The sequence below is a fragment of the Neopelma chrysocephalum genome, unplaced genomic scaffold, assembly GCF_003984885.1.
Source record: "Neopelma chrysocephalum unplaced genomic scaffold, ASM398488v2 Primary Assembly neopelma1_349, whole genome shotgun sequence".
Taxonomy (NCBI): domain Eukaryota; kingdom Metazoa; phylum Chordata; class Aves; order Passeriformes; family Pipridae; genus Neopelma; species Neopelma chrysocephalum.
In genome coordinates this window covers 19161-26236 of record NW_020898013.1, presented here as the reverse complement: position 1 = coordinate 26236, position 7076 = coordinate 19161, and the positions used below count along the sequence as shown (strand labels likewise).

At 55.9% G+C, this 7076-nt stretch overlaps 1 pseudogene; it reads left to right on the top strand.

Annotated features, from left to right (window-relative positions):
• Positions 1-3685, top strand: part of LOC113978677 — an 84813-nt pseudogene extending 81128 nt beyond the window's left edge.
• The last annotated feature ends 3391 nt before the right edge of the window (positions 3686-7076 follow it).

Here is a 7076-nt window from a genome sequence, read left to right as displayed (position 1 = left end):
GGTTGGATATTAGGAAGCAATTTTTATCTGAGAGAGTAATCAGGCCTTGGAATGGGCTGGGCAGGGAGGGGGTGGAGTCAGCATCCCTGGAGGTGTTGAAGGTGAGAGTGGATGTGGCATCAGTGCCATGGTCTGGGAAGCACGGTGGGGTTGGATCAAGGGTTGGACTTGATGATTTGGGAGGTCTTTTCCAGCGTGGCTAATTCTGATTCCCGTTCCTATGGCAGCACATGCTTGAGGCTCTATCCCCAGAGTGATAGAGATGTCTGTCCATATATATCTCCAAGGTTAGTGTGTAAATGTGTGATGTTAGAAAAGCAGACTAAGTTCTGGGCTGGTTGTAGAAGGAGAAGGAAGCCCAGAGGCCAGTGCAAGCAGGCAGCCCTCAGCTTGCACATCATGTCCCCTCCCTGCAGGTTCCTGTCCTTGAGCCCAGGCCCTGAGGTGAGCCTGAGAAGTGGTGCGGAGGTGAGCCCAGAGCTGTCCCTGAGGTGAGCCTGAGAATAAGTGCAAGGCAGACGTGCTGCTGAGGAAGGAGAACCCCGTGGTGGGGAAGAAACAAAGCTGTGAGTGCCCATCCCCGAGAAGGTGCTGTCTCCATCACCTGTGTGCCAGGTGAGCTGGGGCTTTGCTGCAGAGCTGCGGGCGCTGATTTGAGTGGCTCCAAGTGCTGAGATGGTGGGCACCCAGGAGCACAAACTGTGCCTGGCCACGGAGCCTGCAAGGAGGAGCAGAGACAGGCCTGGCAGTGTGGGGGGCCAGGTTGTCCCTGTGCCTTCCCCTGCCTGCCCTGGCTGTCCCTGCTGGGCCCCTGTCCATCCCCATCAGGTCCCTGCCTGTCCCCCCCAGGCTGAACTCCCCCCAGGAACTGCCGTGGAGCTGAAGCTGCTGCCATCCCCCCCTGCAGCCGCTGCCCCAGCCAAGGGAGCAGCAAAGGCAGGGCCAGGAGCAGAGGCAGCAGCAGGGGAGCCCTGGGGGGGCCGGAAAGCTCTTGTGTGGGGCAGGAAAGAGGCGCTGGGCACGAGGCCGGGGCTGTGCTGAGCAGGCCCAGCCCTCACATCCCCCCAGCCAATGCCGGCTGCCCAGAGGTCTTGGGAGGGACCCCCAAGCTGTATGCCCCACACTCAGCTAGCAGTGAGAGAGCCAAGGGACAGGGCCACGGGCAGGGCCACAGGTGAGGGACAGGCAGGGCCATTGCAGGGCCACGGTGAGGGCACAGCCTGTGGCAGCAGAGCTGCCCAGGGCCGGGGGCAGCCGGGGGTGTTGGGACCAGCCAGTGCTGGGGCCGAGCAGATCACGAGGCCTCTTGCAGACCCTTGGAGCAGCCTCACACTTGCCAGCCTTGCCCTGGTGGGGTGACACTGTCCCCTCCCTACGGGACACTTCCCCTGAAATCTTCAGGGGGGACTTTTTTGTTGCTGATTCATGCTGGGGAGCTGAGGGACCCTCTGCAATCCCATCCATGGTGCACAATCTCCTCTGCAGAGCTTGACTCACTGCAGACTTTGCAGGGAAATCTGTGCTGGCCGCCCGAGTATGTCCTGACCCCCTGCGCTCCCTCCAGGATATTTGGGATGAGTTCCCCTTTCCTGGGCACCTATGGGATGTGGGGGCGATTGTTCTCCTGCTGTTCCTGTTCCTGCTCCACCCCTGGGGGCTCTTGGGGGTGGGTGGGAGGTGGTTTTTGGGGGTGCCGGGCTGGGTTGGGGGCAGAGCCCTGGCGGTGGGCGGGGGGATGCGAGTCATCCCCCGCGGTGGGGGTTGGTGTTACTAGGTCAGGCCCCGCCGGCTCCATTGTCAGCCTGGTGCCGGCGGGGGGGACACAGCGGTTTTGGGGCCCCCTGGGAGTGCCGGGGGTGGGTGTGGAGCCTGGAAGCTGCTGAGTGTGGAGGGCGGAGCGGGGCAATGCCGCAGCTGGGGGACCCCCAGCAGCCTGGAGGGGGGAGCACGGAGAGCGAGGAGCCCTGGGACCCTTGGGAGCCTGAAACGGGGAGCGTGGAGAAGGGGTAGCCTGGACAATGGTGACCCCTGGGATCCTCGGGACAATGAATTGGAGAATCTGGAGAGGGGGAATGTCTGGGAACGCAGCACCCCAAAAGCGAGAGTCAGAGCAGAAGGAACCCTTGGGACCCCCAAGAGTCCCAGCATCCCTAAGTGGGACCCCCAGCATCTCAGAAAGGTTAGCTGTTCCCAACCCCAGAGGGGAGAGACCAGAGAGGGGTAACTCCTGGGAGAATTTCTTTGGTTTAACTTTCATATTCTGGAGCAGTTTTTTAGCTGAATATCAGCTTTTTGCAGTTTGGGTGGGCGAGGGTCTTGTCGCTATTTTTGAGGGGGTTTATGCCTGAATCTCAGAGGTTTGGTTTTTTTCTGGGCTGAATCTTGGTGTTTCGGAGATTTTTATGGTCACAGGATGCCCGGTGAGTTCTAGAGATGGACTTGGGCAGGAGGAACCCCCAAGCCAACACACTCAGCCCTTGTTTCCCTCCCATCAGGATTTGTCCTTCCCAAAGCTTGGGCAGATGAAGGAGGAGGCTGCGAGGAAGAGGAAGATGCCACGGGCCCCCCAGGCAGGTGAGGAGGAAGTCAGTGGCCCTTTGGGCCGGTGTTGTGCTGGCTCTGGCAGCCGAGCATGGCCCCGGCTGCAGGACAACCCTGCTGCTGCCGCCGTCCTGCCGGGGCCGGAGTTGGGGGGATGTCCTTGGCCTTCCCTGTGGGCCGGAGGCAAATCCCCTCCCTGTCCTTCTTGCTTCCTGCCCCAGGCCCCGAGCTGAGGACAGAGAGCCCGGAGGACAAATCCCCCTGGCAGAACCTGGTGGGAGAGGCTGTTTTGAAGGGCTCCATGGCACAGGAAGGCAGTGGGGAGGAAAAGGCCCAGAGATCCCCCCACAGGAGGGGTTTCAAAGCCAGCCCAGGGTGCTCTGAGGAGGAAAGAGCCAGCCTGTGCTGGGAAGGCAGCCGGAGCTTGAGGCGGAGCTCTGAGCTGATGTTCCCTGAGCAGCCTCCCAGCAGGGAGAAGCCCTTCCGGTGCTTGGAATGCGGGAAGACTTTCAGGAAGAGCACCCAACTCCTCAGCCAACAGCACATCCACACTGGGGAACGTCCCTACAGGTGTGGGGAATGTGAGAAGAGCTTCAGGAAGAGCTCCAACCTGATCCGGCACCAGCATATCCACACAGGGGAAAGTCCCTGCAGGTGTGAGGAATATGGGAAGACCTTCAGGAAGAGCGCTGACCTCCTCACCCACCAACGCATCCACACTGGGGAACGGCCCTACACGTGTGGGAAATGTGGAAAGAGCTTCAGCCGGAGCTCCAGACTCCGCACCCACCAACGCATCCACACTGGGGAGAGGCCGTACAAGTGTGGAGAATGTGGGAAGAGCTGCAGTGACAGCTCCAACCTCCTCAGTCACCAACGCATCCACACTGGAGAACAGCCCTACAAGTACTTGGAATGTGGGAAGAGGTTTAGGACCACCTCAGATCTCCTCACGCGTGAGCGGACGCACACAGATGAGAGGCCCTTCCGCTGCACCGACTGCGGGAAGGGCTTCAACCAAAACTCCCACCTCGTCACCCACCGGCGCATCCACACAGGGGAGAGGCCCTACAAGTGTGGGGAGTGTGGGAAGAGCTTCCCCCACAGCTCTGACTTGACCAAACACCAACGGACCCACCAGTAAGGGAAAGCCTTACAAGTGCCCCGACTGCGGGAAGAGCTTCGACCGCTGCTTCCACCCCGAATGAAGCCCCTGATGGTGAGGCAACCCCTGGAGTCCAGTGACTGTCAGTCCATCCCTTTCGACCACAAAGGGCCAGTCCCCTTTCCCAGGGGTAGGTTCTGCCAACAGAACCCTTCTTGGGGGTGTGTGGAGATTCCTGCCTTGGCTGGGGACCCCCCCAAGGTCGCTCCTGGAGGTTGAGAGCAGAGATCTCCCCACAAGCCTTGGTCTGGGGGAGTTCCATCCATCTCTAATTAAGAATTATTGCTTTTGTGCCAGCTTGAGTAGAATTGCTTCAACAATTGCTTTAGTGTAGAGCACTGTCCTATCCTATTCTGTACTGTTAGTTTTAGTGTTTCTATTGTGGAGTAAATAATTCTGATGAAGATCTTTTGTCTGATCATTTGTAACCCTAAATAAATTAATTTCTATCAATAGATCTGATTTGCCATCATTAAAACCTGGGGGACAAAAGTGGTTCAGTCACACTTCTGTAATTCCTCTAAACTGAAACTGTTGGCATAATCCAAGGCTGGGATTGGATCCAGCAGCTCCCAGCACCCCACAGGAAGTTGGGAGCTCAGAGGGGCCACCCCCCTTTCCCTACTCCCCAGTGTCCAAAGACCCCCATGGGACCGTTGGACCCACCAGACCACACTCCCTTTCCTGCCCTTCTCCCTGTTCCTCCCACTTTCCCACTGTCCCCTCAGTCCCCAATTTCCTACTGAACAGTTTTGGACTCCCAATCCCCACTTTTTGCCCCCTTTCCTGTGGGCACTGAAGGAGAAAATGAGGCTGCACACACAGTTCCATTGCGGGACTTTCCCTCCAACACTTTTCCGTGTCTCCTTTTATTCCTCTTCTCTCGTGAGCAGCACCCAGTGTTTGTCTTTTAGTCTGCCAGAATTCCCAACATTGCCCCAAAGCAGTGCCCTGATCCCACACATTCTCCTCCACTCGTGCTGGCTGTGTTCAACCACCAGAGAAAAATACAGGTTACCATGCAGAGCGTTCCAAGTGGTTTTCCACTTTGGCAAACAGCACTCTCTTGATGGAAAACACCAGTCAAGGCCAAAACACTCCTTTTGGATCCTGATTAACTGAATGCAGCAGCTCCTGCCTTAACTTGTTCCCACAAAAATTCTCAGGGTTCCTTTGCGTCTAGGAGGCCCCACATGTCCCAATGGACCCTTGATTCCATGAGCTTCCACAGTCTCCAAAGGTTCCTTTAGTTCCATGAGGCCCTGCAGTCCCAAAATGCCCTTTGGATTCTCAGTGATTTCCCATTGTCCCAGGGTCCCTTGTTCTTCCTATGTAGCTGCAGTGGGACAGTGGCCCCTTGGTTCCGTGAGCTCTGCAGTGTTCCAGGAATCCTTGGGTTCCAGGAGACCCTGCAGTTTCACAACCCTTTGGCACCATCTCCCCCAGCATCTCCTGCACAAACTGGCTGCTCATGGCTTGCCCGGGGAAACTGTTTGCTTGGTGACAAACTGGCTGATGGCCCAAGGACTGGTGGGGAATCGAAGGAAATCCAGGTGGGGCCGGTCACTAGTGGGGTTCTCTACAATGACCTGAAAGGAGGTTTTAGTGGGGTGGGGGTTGGTCTCTTCTGCAAAGCCTTTAGTGACAGGAAGGGAGGAAACGGCCTTAAGTTGCGTCGGGTGAGGCTCAGATTAGACATGAAAAAAACCCTTTTCCACTGAGGGAGTGTTCAGGCACTGGAACAAGTAGCCCAGGGAGGTGGTGGAGTCTCTGGAAGTGTTCAGGTGTGTGGTGAGTTGACTTTGGCTGGACATCCGGTGCCCACCCAGCCGCTCTATCACTCCCCTTCCCAGCAGGACAGGGGAGAGAATAAGGTGGAAAAAAATAACAACTGGTGGGTTGAGATAAGACAGTTTATTTAAAGCCAAAGATAGCAGGGTTTATTCTCTGCTTCCCATGAGCAGCCATGGTCGGCCACTCCTGAGGAGCAGGGCTTGGGTCTACGGGACGGATCCTCAGCAGGCAGCCATTAGACAATGAATGCCCCCCTCCTGCTCCGTGCCTCAGCTTTTAGAGCTGAGCTGACCTCACATGGCCTGGAACATCCCTTTGGTCAGTTGGGCTCAGCTGGCCTACTTGGGTCCCCTCCCTTGCCCTCAGCTAAGGAAGGAATGTCCCAGTGTTGGTGCTGTGCTCAGCAGTGGCCAAAACACTGGTGTGTTCTCAACACCCTTCCAGCTGCCAATGCCAAGCACAGCCCTGGGAGGGCTGCTGTGGGGAACTGAACTGCAGCTCAGCCAGACCCAACACAAATATATCTGGCACATATTCTGTAGAATCCATCCTTAGGTGTTGTATGATAGATCTATAAGATATTACAAATAATAAGCAATAATAAGGCAAGTGTCCTCCTTAGGGACACCCCCCCTGCCCCCAACCTACTCGCTGGGTTTGTTCCCTGGGGGTCTCTGCAGGAGCAAGCACAGCACCACACTGACTGCTCTGGGCTGTGCAGGCATTTGTGGTTCTGCCTGTCTCACACACACCCAACCTTGTGATGGATCTGGATGTCAGTGGATGTGATGTCACAGGGTAGATGTGACATCATATGATGGATGTGATGTCATAGAGGAGCCTTGATGTCACAACAAGGATGTGATGTCACAGGGGAGGTGTGGTATCACAGGGAGGAGGTGATGTCACACGCGAGCACGGGATGTCACAGGGCTGATATGATATCACAGGAGAGATGTGATGTCATATGATGGATGTGATTTCATAGGGGAGATGTGATGTCACAGGAAGGATGTGATGTCATATGATGGATGTGACATCATCGGGGATATGCGATGTCACAGGAAGGGTGTGTTTCATAGGGGAGATGTGATGTCACAGGAGAGATGTGATGTCACAGGAAGGATGTGATGTAACAGGGGAGATATGATGTCACAGGGGAGATGTGATGTTATGGTTGTGAAATCATAGGGGAGCTGTGGTGTCACAGGGGAGGTGTGATGTCACAGAGATGATATGATATCACAGCAGAGATGTGATGTCATATGATGGATGTGGCATCATAGCAGAGATGTGATGTCACAGGGGATGATGTGATGTCATGGGGAGGTGTGATATCACAGGTACGATGTAATGTCATATGAGGGTTGTGACGCCATAGGCGAGGATGTATTTTCACAGGCGAGCTGTGATGTCACGGGGAGGATGTGATGTCGCAGGGATGATATGATATCACAGGAGAGATGTGATGTCATATGATGGATGTGACGTCATAGAGGAGCCTTGATGTCACAACAAGGATGTCATATCACAGGACAGTTGTGATGTTAAAGGGGAGGATGTGATGTCACAGGGG